Here is a 17,785-nt window from a genome sequence, read left to right on the forward strand (position 1 = left end):
CTGCTTCTCATCAGTGAGTTTGATCATGAAAAGAGAAACAAAGCCAGAGCTTAGGATGTGGTAAGGACAGCCAGCTTCAACAGAGAAGCCTTAGTGTGCAGCATGTTACTGAGAAGTCACTTTGGGATCATTTCTGATAAGCCGTATGTTACTCAGATGAACCTGCAAGGGGGTAGTCACATGTGCTGTGGAAATCATAAGCAAACTATAAGAGAGACATTGCAGAAGTCAGTTATTGAAGCCATGTATCACATATGAATGACTGGTCGGGTGACAGGACAAATACACATCAGCAATCCCCTAAGAGCATCAGGGAGTAGAAAGTTCCTACCCAAGTAATGTCCCAGCATCTGGAGTCAGAACAGGGGCATCCCTAACAGGACTACAGACAACACAGTGTGCACAAACCTGCATAGACAGATGTGTCACTGCATAGCATGTAGTTAATGAAAAGAAGTCTTGTCAGTCCCTGGAGGGCCAGGGCTACACATCAGGAACATGTGCCTCTACCTCAGGAACATGCAATACAGTTTTACAAATATTTAACAGAAATAAGCAGATGTGTTCCACTGTTAGTATATGCACATTGGCAACAATGCAATTGGAAATTCCCTGGAACAGACTTGTGAGCCACCATGTGGGTGCTAGGACTGAACCCAGGTCCTCTACAAGAACAACTAGTGTAGGTGCCTGAGCCGCCAGTGTGTGAATATCGGGCGTAGTTCTGCGGGTTGAAAGGAAACACATAACACGGGTCACCCGTTTTCAGAGAGTGCCACAAACGCTTTACTGAGATCTCCTTATATACCAGAGGCAAAAGCCATGGAAAACAACAAGGCAGGTGCAAATCCCTAACCAGGAAAACAGGAAAAGTCGGTGTGGTGGAAAGTCCCAGGCCCAATCAGGGGCATAAACAACTTCTTAGACAACAAGCTGGAAGGCTCGGTGGGGAAGAAGGGGGCCATGGAAATCCCAGCCCCAAATCAGGGGCTAAGAGCAGCTCCCAAGGCTGTGAACAACTTCTTGCTATAGCAGGCTAAAAGGCTCAGCGAGGGGGGAGGGAAACACCACACAGGGTAGGGCCCAACAAACTAGTACTCAACTACTGAGGAATCTCTCAGCCCCGTTTTTATTTAAATGGTGGGGTAGGCTCCATGTGAAAAGGTGCCTGACAAAGCCAGGGTAATGGCTGCTCCTGGAGCCAGAGATTACAGGCGGTTGTAAGCCAGTGCTGGGTGCTGGGAATTGAACTCCAGTCCTAGGAAGTTTAAATAGAGAGGATGAGCCTGCTCATAGACAAGCAGGTTGAGTAAAAGGATTTCAGAGTTGTCAGCATGATGGGTGGTTACTGAAGGGATGGGGTGGAATGATGTTTCCCTGGGAGCTGCTGCAGAATTGGGTAAGGGACAGAGTAAGCCCACAAGGGGGACTGAGGAGTGGCCAGAGAGAGGAAGTGGAAAGGCAGGAAGCTGCAGAAGCAAAGCAGAATGGCTGTCCTTTCAGAACCCTGGAGTCCTACAGCCTGCCTGTGAGGGAGGGAGTGGGGTGTGGGGAGAATAGCCAGAGGGAGTCTGCAAAAGGAAGATGTAAATGGAACATTACAAGACAAATGTGACCAAAGATGTTTCCTCTTTAATTAGAAAAGACCTCACCTGGCAAAAAGCCCTTCTTGGTCAGCGTTTTTTCTTAGATATAGTATGTGCCCAAGGTTTCATCTGCTTTCTAAAGTTACACTTGCACTTTGCCTGGAGTTAGGCAATTTTGTAATGACAGTGTAAGGCTAAAGCCTGTCATGGTGGTGCCCAGCTTTAATCCCAGCATTCAAGGAATAGAAGCAAGTGGGTCTCTTAAATTCCAGGCCAACCTGACCTACATAGTGACTTATATATAGGTCAGCTAAGGGTTACATTATGAAGTCATGGTTGACAGGGAGGGAGGGAGGGAGGGAGGGAGGGAGGGAGGGAGAGAGAGAGAGAGAGAGAGAGAGAGAGAGAGAGAGAGAGAGGAAGAGAAAAAAAATCAATTATTGTGACCTAAGTTAGTTCCCAGCCTCCACATGGTGACTCAAAACCACCCTAACTTCATTCCAAGGATCCAGTGCCTTTGTCTGACCTACCTGGGGAGCTAGGAACACACATGGTGCACATACATACATGCATTCAAAGAAAAACCCGAAATATTGATATACATGAAAAAATTTGGTAAGTTTTTTCCCTTTGGGAAAAATAATATAAAGGCATGTATATATACACATGGATGTGTGTGTGTGTGTGTGTGTGTGTGTGTGTGTGTGTGTGTGTGTGTGTGTCTGCGTGTTGCCAAGCTCTGGGGCAAGAAGCCCAGCGTCACCACAGCCAGTAGTCTTTATTGTAGTTGTGTGCCCTCTGCAGAAATAACTTTTTGCTTGCCCACATCCTGTGGATCACGTGAACCGTTTGTGGGAGGACCCATCTCTAGCAAGGTAGAGGTAATTAGAAGTGCAGACAAGGTGTGACTTTGGCCGCAGGTGTTTTACACAGCAGCGATACGTAGCCCTCAGTGTCTTTTCATGGACACGGTCTTCAGATCTCCTTCCACCCAAGTTCCCCAGGGTTGTCCCCTGACAGTGCCCCGGCACCCTGCAGGAATCTCAAAGTCCCTGAGAACTGACAGAGACTGCATCCTGCTCCTCATGGCTTGTGACATGTTCAGGAATTCTAGCCAGGGCATTCCAGTCCCGGCTAACTCTGAGGTACACTTTTAGTCATCCTCTCTGCTTCGAAAATACACCAAAACAGACGACGAGGGGGTCCAAAGAAAGAGTCCAGGTGTGTTGCAAGGAAGCGTTCAAAGTCCACAGCCTGTGTCTCCTCCCAACACCTCAGCCTTCTGCGCGCTGATCCTGCCATTTGTAATCTACACATCCGGAAAGTCCAGGACCCTACCCCACTCCAGACCTGGAAACTACATATGCCACATCCTAAGACCCCGCGTTCCCCCTGCCCCCAAGACTGTGGACTGTGGCCCTGTTCACAGCCTTGGTCTCCTTAGGAAGAATGGGAGTCCTGGGAGCTGCTAAGCAGGGAGCTTGGAGGAGTGGAGCAGGGAGGAGTGGGGACGGACGGAAGGGGAGGGCAGTGGCTGGCAGGGCCAACCAGTGGCGAGGAGTAGCAGGGAGTGGCAGGGAGGGCCAGGCAGGGGTGGCCAGGGGCGGGCAGGGGCGGGGAGTGGCCAGGAGTAGCCAGGTGGTGCAGGCAAGGACTGGAAGGGGCGAGCAGGGAGCAGGCAGGGGCCAGCAGGGGCGGGCTTGGGCTGGCAGGGGCCAGGAATGTTGAAGAGGGGCGGGGAGGGGTGGGGAGGGCCAGGGAGGGACCGAGCGGGGCGGGCAGGGGCGGAGCGGGGCGGGTAGGGGCGGAGCGGGGCGGGCAGGGGCGGAGCGGGGCGGGCAGGGGCGGGCAGGGCCTTGCTGGGCCAGGTAGGGGAGGCCTTAGGCTCCTCTCCTGCTCAGCTCCAACTCTGCAAAGTTTGCTTCAACTGCAGCCAGAGCTGTGCTGACGCGTGTGGAGTAGCAGGATGAACAGAAGTTCCGACCCGGAGGTCACCGTCTCGGCGGCTCGTTCCTCCATTGGTCAGTGTCCCGGAGGCACCCTACAGGTGCGCAGAGAACCCGGCCAACTGCCCGCGTGCATTCATGATTGTTCATCTCTGACCGTGTGGTGGCAGGTATTGGTGGTCTGACCTCGGGCTCTGGGAAGCCGTGGGCTTGGCAAAGCGCTGATTTAAAGTCCACACTGCATCTGGTCCCATCCACCCGCTCCGTGCTCCTCAGGATGCCTTCCCTCTTCCTCATTCCATTAGAGGTTCCTTCAGTGGTGCCCTGTCCACCGTGCCTGTCCACGACCTGGGGACAACTGTCATCAAAGAAGTTCTGCAGAGGGCCAAGGTGGCTACTGAAGAGGTGTTTGAGGCGGACACGTTTTGACCGCAGGTAACTCTTCAATAGACCAGGAAAGGTCAGCTTCATTAGAAACAGAACATTTATTGGCTCTCCCACACCCTATCACCACCACCACCACCACCACCACACATTGCTTTGGAGTTCTCTCTGCTAGGATTCTTTCTGTCCCTCCTCCTTCCTGTAGCTGAAGTCAAAGCTTCCTTATGAACGTTTTCCCTGAGTGATTTTAGACCAGGGGTGTGACTGCCTCTGCATTGTTAGGAGCAGGGCCAGGCTGATGCACAGAAAGGTATGCATAATTCTCCACATACCCCTAAAATGTCACACAGTCAAGAAAAGTGTGTGGGCCTGACACTGTGCCAGAGCTGCAAGTGAGGCTGCAGCAGAGCCCTTGTCCACTTGTCATGAGATAGGCTGTCCCTCACTCCTGGGGGACTCTCTGGAGGAAGAATGCTTCATCTTACCTCTGATTCCTGCTGGGTTTGTGGACCAGTGACTACTGTGGTCAGTTCCTGTTGATAATCGATTTGAACCTGGGTGTGTAGCTCAGGGGTGAAGTGTGTGGTTAGCGTGCATGTGGTCATGAGTTCACTCTCTTGCCCTGCCCTGTGCTCTCTCAGCTCACATTTGAATCAACTGTAGAGAAAGTTGTTAACATTCAATACCAACTTCTGCTCTTCTTCTGTGCCATTTGTATGCGTGTCAGTTGGACATCCTGTATGTTTTAGATGGGTGTTTTGCCCGCACATATGTCTTGCATTTACCACTTGCCTGCCTGGTGCTGGCAAAAGCTGGAGAGGACATTGGGTTTCCTGGAACTGGAGTTACAGATGGTTGTTGTTGTGAGCTGCTGTGCGGGTGCTGGGAATCAAACCCCAAGAGCAGCCAGCGCTCCTAACCACTGACCAACTCTTCAAGCCTCTGAATGTTCTATATTTGGAAAGGTTCTTATTTCAGAATTTATCACCCCCAACATACTTTTATTTCAATATATTAAATCTTAAGTATATGTTGACTGGATATAATTGAAATAATATATATATGTACATATACTGATATATATATATGATGCATTAATTGGCTGGAACCCAGTTCTGTACAGAAATTTCATTTAGTAAATTTCACCTTACATATGTAGGCTGAACATGATACAAAATATGTATGATTTTGTACATGAAATAAGTCGTGTCTGTCTCATGTGAAGGGGCTAGGCAGTCTTTAACATTCACCTAACCTTGTTACACATCTGCACTTTGAATAATATCTGACACAGGAGGTCCACAGTGGCATCATTTTAGCATCCAGAAAGTTCCATATCTCCCAGAGTGGAGGTCCATGGCTGTAACCCCAGCAGCACTCTGCAGTCTGAGAAGTGAGCTTTATGAGATTGAGGCCAGCCTGAGCTAGCCAGCCTCTTTGTTATAGAAGAAAAGAAAAGGACAGAGGAGGGAGAGAGAGGCTGGCGGTGACACTGTAGAGAGCTTTCTCAGCACGCACAAAGCTTGAGTTTAATCCCCACCCCTGTGAGAAAAAGAAGTTTTGTGTTTTGGATCATTGCTGATTTTGAGAAGGTGAGTTCTTAGTTAACCTGTATTTTCTCGAGTTGTTTTCAGTCTTGGAGTTTTTTTTTGATATTTTTCTTGTTAGAATATTTAAATTACATTTCCTAATCTATTTAAGATTTATTTACTTTTATATATGGGAGTACACTGTCGCTGTCTTCAGACTCACCAGAAGAGGGCATCAGATTCCACTACAGATGGTTGTGAGCCACCATGTGACTGCTGGGAATTGAACTCAGGACCTCTGGATGAGCAGACAGGGCTCTTAACCACTGAGCCATCTCTCCAGCCCTATTTATTTATTTTGAGGGATGCTACAAAGCATGTATGGGAGTTGAGGGACAAGTTGTGGGAGTTGGTTCTCCCCTCCCACCATCCCATTTCCCACTCCACCCCTCGCCCCCCAACAACACACAGTACGTGTCCCAGGAACTGAACTCAGGTCACCTGCTCAGTGGCAGTGCCGTCCTCCTTCCTCACCCAGGGAATTGTCTCTCCAGCATCGGATTTTGTTGTTGTTGTTGTTGACGTAGAATCGAAGGTTAATGAGTAACGTGGATGATAGCCTTTTAAGCTCTCAGTGCTCTGCCTCTGCTGCCCAAGTGCTGGGATTGTGGACATTCACCATCAAACCTGGTGTCACTCTGTTACTTTTTCCACATCTCACTGGCTTCTGTGGAACTGCTCACGTAGTCATGACAGGACGTGAGAGTGTTCACTGAAGACCTGTTAAGTGTGCCCTTTACAGTCTTATAAAGCATCTTGCCAGGCACTTTCCTCTCATTGCGTCCCTTAACCCCAGGCTATGTGGATCTTACCATCTCCAGCTACTAAAGGAACAAGGAAACTCAGAGGACGCTAACCGCAGTCCGTGTGTGAGTTCCTGTCCTGACTCCCTTGGTGATGTACAGCCAAGTGGAAGTGTAAGCCAAACAAGCCCTTTCCTCCCCAACTTGGTTGTTTTTGGTCATGGTGTCTCACCACAGCAATAGAAACCCTAGCAAAAACAGAGATGGATTAAAAAATAACGACTACAGTCAGATACATAAAGCCCATAAGCATTTTCTTCCCTAAATCCTTCAGGCACATTATCACTGCATCAGAGAGCTTGTTGACTGGAACAGAAGTTGGTATCAGGAACAGGTTTGTTGCTATGCAAAAGCTGACCACGTCGTTCTAGGAGAAATGTGAGAGAATTTGGGACCTTAGGCTGGGAAACACCTTGCTATTACAGCACGTCCAGGGCCATTTTAGTGGAAGCTTGGAAAACAGTGATACTATAGGAACCGTGGACTGTGGGTGCCTGATTTCTGGGATTTCAGAGAGGGGTGAAGGAGTTTACCATGAATTGGGCCTGGGGTTCCCCTGTGATATTCTGACTGAGATTCTGTTTGCTGTTTAGGATGGGGCTGAAGAGTCAGCTTCATTAACTGCTCCACTGAGAGATGAAACTTTCTGCGGTTCATTAGGACAATAAGAAAGGCTGCCTAGAGACGTCACAAAGCTGAGGCCAGGCCACATCTTGTGCTGCAAACCAAATTGGCAATCTATGAGGGTCATCTGGTTCTAGTTTTGAAGGGAATCAAGGAGAGCACTCGAGGCTTGGCACCTGGTCGCAGGGTCAGGGTCTTCGCAGAACGGCTTGAGAGGCTGAAGGGGAAGCCTCAGGTGGTATGGAGGCTCCAGGATATTGGAGATGCCGGGACTGTAGGATGACCATCGATGGGAGCTGCAGATTCGCAAATGTCTGAAGGAAGCAGAAAATCGTGTGCAGTGAATGGCAGGGCTGTGGACCGCCCAAGGATTTTGTGTACCAGAAGGCTGTCTGGCCCTAAACTATCCACTTTTAATTTGTACTGCTGGATTTTGAGTTTTGCTTAAGTGTGAATTCATTTTAGTATTATTTTTTAATGCCCAAGTTCTTTCTCTTGGGATAAGAATACTTTTAAAAAGAATATTGTTTTTTTGACACAGAATCTCTTTACACGGCCCTTGTAGTCTCAGAATTCACAGAAATCCTCCTGTCTCTTTCTGCTGGGATTAAAGGCCTGTGCCACCCTACCCAGCAAGAATATTTAAGTATAAAATTTGCTTTTTATTTTTATCTCATAGACACCCACTGTTAAGTGGCTTTGGACCGTTAAAGAGACTTTAGACTTCCAACACATTACAACTTTTATTGACCTTGAACTTTTACAGTGTCACGGTATTTTGTATTATGATATTAACATGAGACTTTAGAGACAAGGAGTAAAAAGTATCCGTTTAAAAATGATGTTTCTGTGTCAGTCAGCGAGCAGTGGTTTGGTTTGGTTCAGAGGGGCCTTTGTTTTTCAGATATTATTGTTTCTTTGTGAAGATGGGATCTTAGTGAACAGCCTTGGCGGTCCTGGAACTCGCCATGTTGAACTAGAATTGACGGAGATCCATCTGTCACTGCCCATTTTTATTTATTTCTTTAGTGTGTGTGTGTGTGTGTGTGTGTGTGTGTGTGTGTGTGTGTGTTCTTGTGTATGTGTGTGTGCGTGTCCCTGCGTGTTCGTGTGTGTGTGTGTGTGTGCGCACATGAGCAAATGTGCGTGCAGTATGTGTATGCACATATTTGTAAGGATGCCTGTGAAGGCCAAAAGAGGGTTTTAGTCTCCTGCACATGGAGTTACAGGCAGTTTCTCAGGCTCCAGAGGTCTGCCCTTCCCAGCCTTCAGCAGTGTGGTCATAGGTGCACCACCATGCTCTGTGCTGTTCTTTTTGTTGCTGCTGCTGTTGTTTTAGTTGGTTTTGGGCTGACCTCAGAACATTTGCACTTTACCTACTGAGCCATCTCGTCAGCCCCATGTCAGCTGTTTTACATCATATTTTCTGTGCATAGGTGTTGTGTTTGCATAGATGTTGCGATCCCCTGTGTGTCAGTGGAGGTGTCGGATCCCCTGGCTCTGGAGTTGTGGTCTGTATTAGGAGCCTCCATGTGAGTGTGAGGGAACCAAACCTGGGTCCCTAGAAGAGCAGCTAGTGCTGCCTGCCATCTCTGCAGCTTCCAGATCCTTCTAAGTCAGATCCAGTTTGCTGTACTAACTGCTCAGAACAGTGGAACAGTGAGACCTAAGGGACTTTTAGCATGCATTCTTTTGGTTTTGAGGCTGAGGGTTGCTCTATAGCCCAGGCTAGCCTTAGTGTAGAAAACTTCCCTACCTGAGCTTCTAAAGTGTTGCTATTATAGGTAGGGTTGTGTGTTTGTGTGTGTGTGTGTGTTTGCGCTCACGTGTGCATGCACAAGCACGCGTGTTGTGTGTGTCCCCACATCTGCCTAGAGAACATCAGCCACCTTTTGAATGGAATCAGTTCACTGAGGGAACTGTGTTGCAGGGCACATGAAGGAGCCCTCCATACTGACAGTGGTCCTGCTGAGGAATCACTGTACAGGCTGCCTTAGAGCCACAGGCCACCATGGAACACCCAGCCTCACAGAGGCAGTTTCCTACAAGAGGTGTGTCTTTGAGGAGTATATTATGTACATATTTTCTTCATTTAAATTAACATTGTGTCTGTGTGCACACACACACACACATTTGTACCCATGGAGGCCACAAGAGGGTGTGTGATAACATAGGCCTGAGTTACAGGTGAGCATGGGATCTGAGGTTTGGTCCTCATGATAGAGCATCAAGTGTTGTTAACAGTGAACCATGTCTCCAGCAACTGCAGCATAATTTTGTTACTATTTTGTTACTATTTGATACAGTTCTCATTAAAACACTAAACAGAATGTGAGACCAGAGGACCAACCTGAGGACAGGAACCCAGGTCGACAGCTTGCTGTACTTTAGTGTGAGACACCCAAGGCTAAGACGTTGAGACACTGCACTTGACACTGTTATAAAACAGGGAAATCCAGTCAGTCATCAAGGGCTCCAGAGTGAACGACAGTTTCATTATTTCCATGTTTATTGTCTTTGCTTTCTGGGTATAGTTTTCTCTGACCATTGCTTTGTTTGTTTGTTTGTTTGTTTTTGAGTCAGGGTGTCATCATATAGCCTGAAAATCGTTTTGTAGATGAGGTTGGCTTTGAACTCCCAGAGATCCACCTTTCTGTGCTGCCTGAGTACTTGAATTAAACGCATGCGCCCTTATGCAGGGTCCTGAAATGATCCATTCAAGGAATGGGGATGTGGCTTCTGGTTTGAACTTCAGGCTCTTCGCTCAAACACCCCTGCTTGCTTGTTGTCTTGTGGTTTCCCATTGATCAAACCAAGACCAATCCTGTAGTGGAAATTGGATTCAGTGACCTCTTCTAAGCTGAGGTGGTGGGGTAGGTATTCTAGCTATTCTAGTCAGAAGATTGCCCGTCCCAACCAGTGTGCCTCTGGGTGTTGGAAAGTGAGCAGCAAGCACCTTCCCTGCATTTGTTTCTCCGCTTGACCAGAGCGACAGTACTTGCTTCAAACGTCTACCTTGGCTTCCCCAAAATGATGAACTGTGACTGGAATTGAAAGCCAAATAAACTCTTCCCTCCCTTGCACTGCTTCTCATCAGTGAGTTTGATCATGAAAAGAGAAACAAAGCCAGAGCTTAGGATGTGGTAAGGACAGCCAGCTTCAACAGAGAAGCCTTAGTGTGCAGCATGTTACTGAGAAGTCACTTTGGGATCATTTCTGATAAGCCGTATGTTACTCAGATGAACCTGCAAGGGGGTAGTCACATGTGCTGTGGAAATCATAAGCAAACTATAAGAGAGACATTGCAGAAGTCAGTTATTGAAGCCATGTATCACATATGAATGACTGGTCGGGTGACAGGACAAATACACATCAGCAATCCCCTAAGAGCATCAGGGAGTAGAAAGTTCCTACCCAAGTAATGTCCCAGCATCTGGAGTCAGAACAGGGGCATCCCTAACAGGACTACAGACAACACAGTGTGCACAAACCTGCATAGACAGATGTGTCACTGCATAGCATGTAGTTAATGAAAAGAAGTCTTGTCAGTCCCTGGAGGGCCAGGGCTACACATCAGGAACATGTGCCTCTACCTCAGGAACATGCAATACAGTTTTACAAATATTTAACAGAAATAAGCAGATGTGTTCCACTGTTAGTATATGCACATTGGCAACAATGCAATTGGAAATTCCCTGGAACAGACTTGTGAGCCACCATGTGGGTGCTAGGACTGAACCCAGGTCCTCTACAAGAACAACTAGTGTAGGTGCCTGAGCCGCCAGTGTGTGAATATCGGGCGTAGTTCTGCGGGTTGAAAGGAAACACATAACACGGGTCACCCGTTTTCAGAGAGTGCCACAAACGCTTTACTGAGATCTCCTTATATACCAGAGGCAAAAGCCATGGAAAACAACAAGGCAGGTGCAAATCCCTAACCAGGAAAACAGGAAAAGTCGGTGTGGTGGAAAGTCCCAGGCCCAATCAGGGGCATAAACAACTTCTTAGACAACAAGCTGGAAGGCTCGGTGGGGAAGAAGGGGGCCATGGAAATCCCAGCCCCAAATCAGGGGCTAAGAGCAGCTCCCAAGGCTGTGAACAACTTCTTGCTATAGCAGGCTAAAAGGCTCAGCGAGGGGGGAGGGAAACACCACACAGGGTAGGGCCCAACAAACTAGTACTCAACTACTGAGGAATCTCTCAGCCCCGTTTTTATTTAAATGGTGGGGTAGGCTCCATGTGAAAAGGTGCCTGACAAAGCCAGGGTAATGGCTGCTCCTGGAGCCAGAGATTACAGGCGGTTGTAAGCCAGTGCTGGGTGCTGGGAATTGAACTCCAGTCCTAGGAAGTTTAAATAGAGAGGATGAGCCTGCTCATAGACAAGCAGGTTGAGTAAAAGGATTTCAGAGTTGTCAGCATGATGGGTGGTTACTGAAGGGATGGGGTGGAATGATGTTTCCCTGGGAGCTGCTGCAGAATTGGGTAAGGGACAGAGTAAGCCCACAAGGGGGACTGAGGAGTGGCCAGAGAGAGGAAGTGGAAAGGCAGGAAGCTGCAGAAGCAAAGCAGAATGGCTGTCCTTTCAGAACCCTGGAGTCCTACAGCCTGCCTGTGAGGGAGGGAGTGGGGTGTGGGGAGAATAGCCAGAGGGAGTCTGCAAAAGGAAGATGTAAATGGAACATTACAAGACAAATGTGACCAAAGATGTTTCCTCTTTAATTAGAAAAGAACTCACCTGGCAAAAAGCCCTTCTTGGTCAGCGTTTTTTCTTAGATATAGTATGTGCCCAAGGTTTCATCTGCTTTCTAAAGTTACACTTGCACTTTGCCTGGAGTTAGGCAATTTTGTAATGACAGTGTAAGGCTAAAGCCTGTCATGGTGGTGCCCAGCTTTAATCCCAGCATTCAAGGAATAGAAGCAAGTGGGTCTCTTAAATTCCAGGCCAACCTGACCTACATAGTGACTTATATATAGGTCAGCTAAGGGTTACATTATGAAGTCATGGTTGACAGGGAGGGAGGGAGGGAGGGAGGGAGGGAGGGAGAGAGAGAGAGAGAGAGAGAGAGAGAGAGAGAGAGAGAGAGAGAGAGGAAGAGAAAAAAAATCAATTATTGTGACCTAAGTTAGTTCCCAGCCTCCACATGGTGACTCAAAACCACCCTAACTTCATTCCAAGGATCCAGTGCCTTTGTCTGACCTACCTGGGGAGCTAGGAACACACATGGTGCACATACATACATGCATTCAAAGAAAAACCCGAAATATTGATATACATGAAAAAATTTGGTAAGTTTTTTCCCTTTGGGAAAAATAATATAAAGGCATGTATATATACACATGGATGTGTGTGTGTGTGTGTGTGTGTGTGTGTGTGTGTGTGTGTGTGTGTGTCTGCGTGTTGCCAAGCTCTGGGGCAAGAAGCCCAGCGTCACCACAGCCAGTAGTCTTTATTGTAGTTGTGTGCCCTCTGCAGAAATAACTTTTTGCTTGCCCACATCCTGTGGATCACGTGAACCGTTTGTGGGAGGACCCATCTCTAGCAAGGTAGAGGTAATTAGAAGTGCAGACAAGGTGTGACTTTGGCCGCAGGTGTTTTACACAGCAGCGATACGTAGCCCTCAGTGTCTTTTCATGGACACGGTCTTCAGATCTCCTTCCACCCAAGTTCCCCAGGGTTGTCCCCTGACAGTGCCCCGGCACCCTGCAGGAATCTCAAAGTCCCTGAGAACTGACAGAGACTGCATCCTGCTCCTCATGGCTTGTGACATGTTCAGGAATTCTAGCCAGGGCATTCCAGTCCCGGCTAACTCTGAGGTACACTTTTAGTCATCCTCTCTGCTTCGAAAATACACCAAAACAGACGACGAGGGGGTCCAAAGAAAGAGTCCAGGTGTGTTGCAAGGAAGCGTTCAAAGTCCACAGCCTGTGTCTCCTCCCAACACCTCAGCCTTCTGCGCGCTGATCCTGCCATTTGTAATCTACACATCCGGAAAGTCCAGGACCCTACCCCACTCCAGACCTGGAAACTACATATGCCACATCCTAAGACCCCGCGTTCCCCCTGCCCCCAAGACTGTGGACTGTGGCCCTGTTCACAGCCTTGGTCTCCTTAGGAAGAATGGGAGTCCTGGGAGCTGCTAAGCAGGGAGCTTGGAGGAGTGGAGCAGGGAGGAGTGGGGACGGACGGAAGGGGAGGGCAGTGGCTGGCAGGGCCAACCAGTGGCGAGGAGTAGCAGGGAGTGGCAGGGAGGGCCAGGCAGGGGTGGCCAGGGGCGGGCAGGGGCGGGGAGTGGCCAGGAGTAGCCAGGTGGTGCAGGCAAGGACTGGAAGGGGCGAGCAGGGAGCAGGCAGGGGCCAGCAGGGGCGGGCTTGGGCTGGCAGGGGCCAGGAATGTTGAAGAGGGGCGGGGAGGGGTGGGGAGGGCCAGGGAGGGACCGAGCGGGGCGGGCAGGGGCGGAGCGGGGCGGGTAGGGGCGGAGCGGGGCGGGCAGGGGCGGAGCGGGGCGGGCAGGGGCGGGCAGGGCCTTGCTGGGCCAGGTAGGGGAGGCCTTAGGCTCCTCTCCTGCTCAGCTCCAACTCTGCAAAGTTTGCTTCAACTGCAGCCAGAGCTGTGCTGACGCGTGTGGAGTAGCAGGATGAACAGAAGTTCCGACCCGGAGGTCACCGTCTCGGCGGCTCGTTCCTCCATTGGTCAGTGTCCCGGAGGCACCCTACAGGTGCGCAGAGAACCCGGCCAACTGCCCGCGTGCATTCATGATTGTTCATCTCTGACCGTGTGGTGGCAGGTATTGGTGGTCTGACCTCGGGCTCTGGGAAGCCGTGGGCTTGGCAAAGCGCTGATTTAAAGTCCACACTGCATCTGGTCCCATCCACCCGCTCCGTGCTCCTCAGGATGCCTTCCCTCTTCCTCATTCCATTAGAGGTTCCTTCAGTGGTGCCCTGTCCACCGTGCCTGTCCACGACCTGGGGACAACTGTCATCAAAGAAGTTCTGCAGAGGGCCAAGGTGGCTACTGAAGAGGTGTTTGAGGCGGACACGTTTTGACCGCAGGTAACTCTTCAATAGACCAGGAAAGGTCAGCTTCATTAGAAACAGAACATTTATTGGCTCTCCCACACCCTATCACCACCACCACCACCACCACCACACATTGCTTTGGAGTTCTCTCTGCTAGGATTCTTTCTGTCCCTCCTCCTTCCTGTAGCTGAAGTCAAAGCTTCCTTATGAACGTTTTCCCTGAGTGATTTTAGACCAGGGGTGTGACTGCCTCTGCATTGTTAGGAGCAGGGCCAGGCTGATGCACAGAAAGGTATGCATAATTCTCCACATACCCCTAAAATGTCACACAGTCAAGAAAAGTGTGTGGGCCTGACACTGTGCCAGAGCTGCAAGTGAGGCTGCAGCAGAGCCCTTGTCCACTTGTCATGAGATAGGCTGTCCCTCACTCCTGGGGGACTCTCTGGAGGAAGAATGCTTCATCTTACCTCTGATTCCTGCTGGGTTTGTGGACCAGTGACTACTGTGGTCAGTTCCTGTTGATAATCGATTTGAACCTGGGTGTGTAGCTCAGGGGTGAAGTGTGTGGTTAGCGTGCATGTGGTCATGAGTTCACTCTCTTGCCCTGCCCTGTGCTCTCTCAGCTCACATTTGAATCAACTGTAGAGAAAGTTGTTAACATTCAATACCAACTTCTGCTCTTCTTCTGTGCCATTTGTATGCGTGTCAGTTGGACATCCTGTATGTTTTAGATGGGTGTTTTGCCCGCACATATGTCTTGCATTTACCACTTGCCTGCCTGGTGCTGGCAAAAGCTGGAGAGGACATTGGGTTTCCTGGAACTGGAGTTACAGATGGTTGTTGTTGTGAGCTGCTGTGCGGGTGCTGGGAATCAAACCCCAAGAGCAGCCAGCGCTCCTAACCACTGACCAACTCTTCAAGCCTCTGAATGTTCTATATTTGGAAAGGTTCTTATTTCAGAATTTATCACCCCCAACATACTTTTATTTCAATATATTAAATCTTAAGTATATGTTGATTGGATATAATTGAAATAATATATATATGTACATATACTGATATATATATATGATGCATTAATTGGCTGGAACCCAGTTCTGTACAGAAATTTCATTTAGTAAATTTCACCTTACATATGTAGGCTGAACATGATACAAAATATGTATGATTTTGTACATGAAATAAGTCGTGACTGTCTCATGTGAAGGGGCTAGGCAGTCTTTAACATTCACCTAACCTTGTTACACATCTGCACTTTGAATAATATCTGACACAGGAGGTCCACAGTGGCATCATTTTAGCATCCAGAAAGTTCCATATCTCCCAGAGTGGAGGTCCATGGCTGTAACCCCAGCAGCACTCTGCAGTCTGAGAAGTGAGCTTTATGAGATTGAGGCCAGCCTGAGCTAGCCAGCCTCTTTGTTATAGAAGAAAAGAAAAGGACAGAGGAGGGAGAGAGAGGCTGGCGGTGACACTGTAGAGAGCTTTCTCAGCACGCACAAAGCTTGAGTTTAATCCCCACCCCTGTGAGAAAAAGAAGTTTTGTGTTTTGGATCATTGCTGATTTTGAGAAGGTGAGTTCTTAGTTAACCTGTATTTTCTCGAGTTGTTTTCAGTCTTGGAGTTTTTTTTGATATTTTTCTTGTTAGAATATTTAAATTACATTTCCTAATCTATTTAAGATTTATTTACTTTTATATATGGGAGTACACTGTCGCTGTCTTCAGACTCACCAGAAGAGGGCATCAGATTCCACTACAGATGGTTGTGAGCCACCATGTGACTGCTGGGAATTGAACTCAGGACCTCTGGATGAGCAGACAGGGCTCTTAACCACTGAGCCATCTCTCCAGCCCTATTTATTTATTTTGAGGGATGCTACAAAGCATGTATGGGAGTTGAGGGACAAGTTGTGGGAGTTGGTTCTCCCCTCCCACCATCCCATTTCCCACTCCACCCCTCGCCCCCCAACAACACACAGTACGTGTCCCAGGAACTGAACTCAGGTCACCTGCTCAGTGGCAGTGCTGTCCTCCTTCCTCACCCAGGGAATTGTCTCTCCAGCATCGGATTTTGTTGTTGTTGTTGTTGACGTAGAATCGAAGGTTAATGAGTAACGTGGATGATAGCCTTTTAAGCTCTCAGTGCTCTGCCTCTGCTGCCCAAGTGCTGGGATTGTGGACATTCACCATCAAACCTGGTGTCACTCTGTTACTTTTTCCACATCTCACTGGCTTCTGTGGAACTGCTCACGTAGTCATGACAGGACGTGAGAGTGTTCACTGAAGACCTGTTAAGTGTGCCCTTTACAGTCTTATAAAGCATCTTGCCAGGCACTTTCCTCTCATTGCGTCCCTTAACCCCAGGCTATGTGGATCTTACCATCTCCAGCTACTAAAGGAACAAGGAAACTCAGAGGACGCTAACCGCAGTCCGTGTGTGAGTTCCTGTCCTGACTCCCTTGGTGATGTACAGCCAAGTGGAAGTGTAAGCCAAACAAGCCCTTTCCTCCCCAACTTGGTTGTTTTTGGTCATGGTGTCTCACCACAGCAATAGAAACCCTAGCAAAAACAGAGATGGATTAAAAAATAACGACTACAGTCAGATACATAAAGCCCATAAGCATTTTCTTCCCTAAATCCTTCAGGCACATTATCACTGCATCAGAGAGCTTGTTGACTGGAACAGAAGTTGGTATCAGGAACAGGTTTGTTGCTATGCAAAAGCTGACCACGTCGTTCTAGGAGAAATGTGAGAGAATTTGGGACCTTAGGCTGGGAAACACCTTGCTATTACAGCACGTCCAGGGCCATTTTAGTGGAAGCTTGGAAAACAGTGATACTATAGGAACCGTGGACTGTGGGTGCCTGATTTCTGGGATTTCAGAGAGGGGTGAAGGAGTTTACCATGAATTGGGCCTGGGGTTCCCCTGTGATATTCTGACTGAGATTCTGTTTGCTGTTTAGGATGGGGCTGAAGAGTCAGCTTCATTAACTGCTCCACTGAGAGATGAAACTTTCTGCGGTTCATTAGGACAATAAGAAAGGCTGCCTAGAGACGTCACAAAGCTGAGGCCAGGCCACATCTTGTGCTGCAAACCAAATTGGCAATCTATGAGGGTCATCTGGTTCTAGTTTTGAAGGGAATCAAGGAGAGCACTCGAGGCTTGGCACCTGGTCGCAGGGTCAGGGTCTTCGCAGAACGGCTTGAGAGGCTGAAGGGGAAGCCTCAGGTGGTATGGAGGCTCCAGGATATTGGAGATGCCGGGACTGTAGGATGACCATCGATGGGAGCTGCAGATTCGCAAATGTCTGAAGGAAGCAGAAAATCGTGTGCAGTGAATGGCAGGGCTGTGGACCGCCCAAGGATTTTGTGTACCAGAAGGCTGTCTGGCCCTAAACTATCCACTTTTAATTTGTACTGCTGGATTTTGAGTTTTGCTTAAGTGTGAATTCATTTTAGTATTATTTTTTAATGCCCAAGTTCTTTCTCTTGGGATAAGAATACTTTTAAAAAGAATATTGTTTTTTTGACACAGAATCTCTTTACACGGCCCTTGTAGTCTCAGAATTCACAGAAATCCTCCTGTCTCTTTCTGCTGGGATTAAAGGCCTGTGCCACCCTACCCAGCAAGAATATTTAAGTATAAAATTTGCTTTTTATTTTTATCTCATAGACACCCACTGTTAAGTGGCTTTGGACCGTTAAAGAGACTTTAGACTTCCAACACATTACAACTTTTATTGACCTTGAACTTTTACAGTGTCACGGTATTTTGTATTATGATATTAACATGAGACTTTAGAGACAAGGAGTAAAAAGTATCCGTTTAAAAA

General features: G+C 48.3%; 2 long non-coding RNA genes across 4 annotated transcripts; both read left to right on the top strand.

Moving 5' to 3' along the window:
* Positions 1–3,135: 3,135 nt before the first annotated feature.
* LOC148006956 (uncharacterized) lies at positions 3,136–7,771 on the top strand. Of its 2 annotated transcripts, XR_015649369.1 has the most exons (4): positions 3,136–3,233; positions 3,520–3,702; positions 3,838–3,967; positions 6,902–7,771. It is a non-coding gene; the product is annotated as an uncharacterized LOC148006956 (long non-coding RNA). The 2 variants fall into 2 exon arrangements; XR_015649368.1 differs by lacking the exon at positions 3,136–3,233 and having other exon boundaries at positions 3,427–3,702.
* Positions 7,772–13,150: 5,379 nt separating this feature from the next.
* LOC148006957 (uncharacterized) lies at positions 13,151–17,785 on the top strand. Of its 2 annotated transcripts, XR_015649371.1 has the most exons (4): positions 13,151–13,248; positions 13,535–13,717; positions 13,853–13,982; positions 16,916–17,785. It is a non-coding gene; the product is annotated as an uncharacterized LOC148006957 (long non-coding RNA). The 2 variants fall into 2 exon arrangements; XR_015649370.1 differs by lacking the exon at positions 13,151–13,248 and having other exon boundaries at positions 13,442–13,717.

This window comes from Rattus norvegicus, chromosome 1 (assembly GCF_021556685.1).
Source record: "Rattus norvegicus strain SHRSP/BbbUtx chromosome 1, alternate assembly SHRSP_T2T, whole genome shotgun sequence".
In the NCBI taxonomy this organism is placed as follows: Eukaryota; Metazoa; Chordata; class Mammalia; order Rodentia; family Muridae; genus Rattus; species Rattus norvegicus.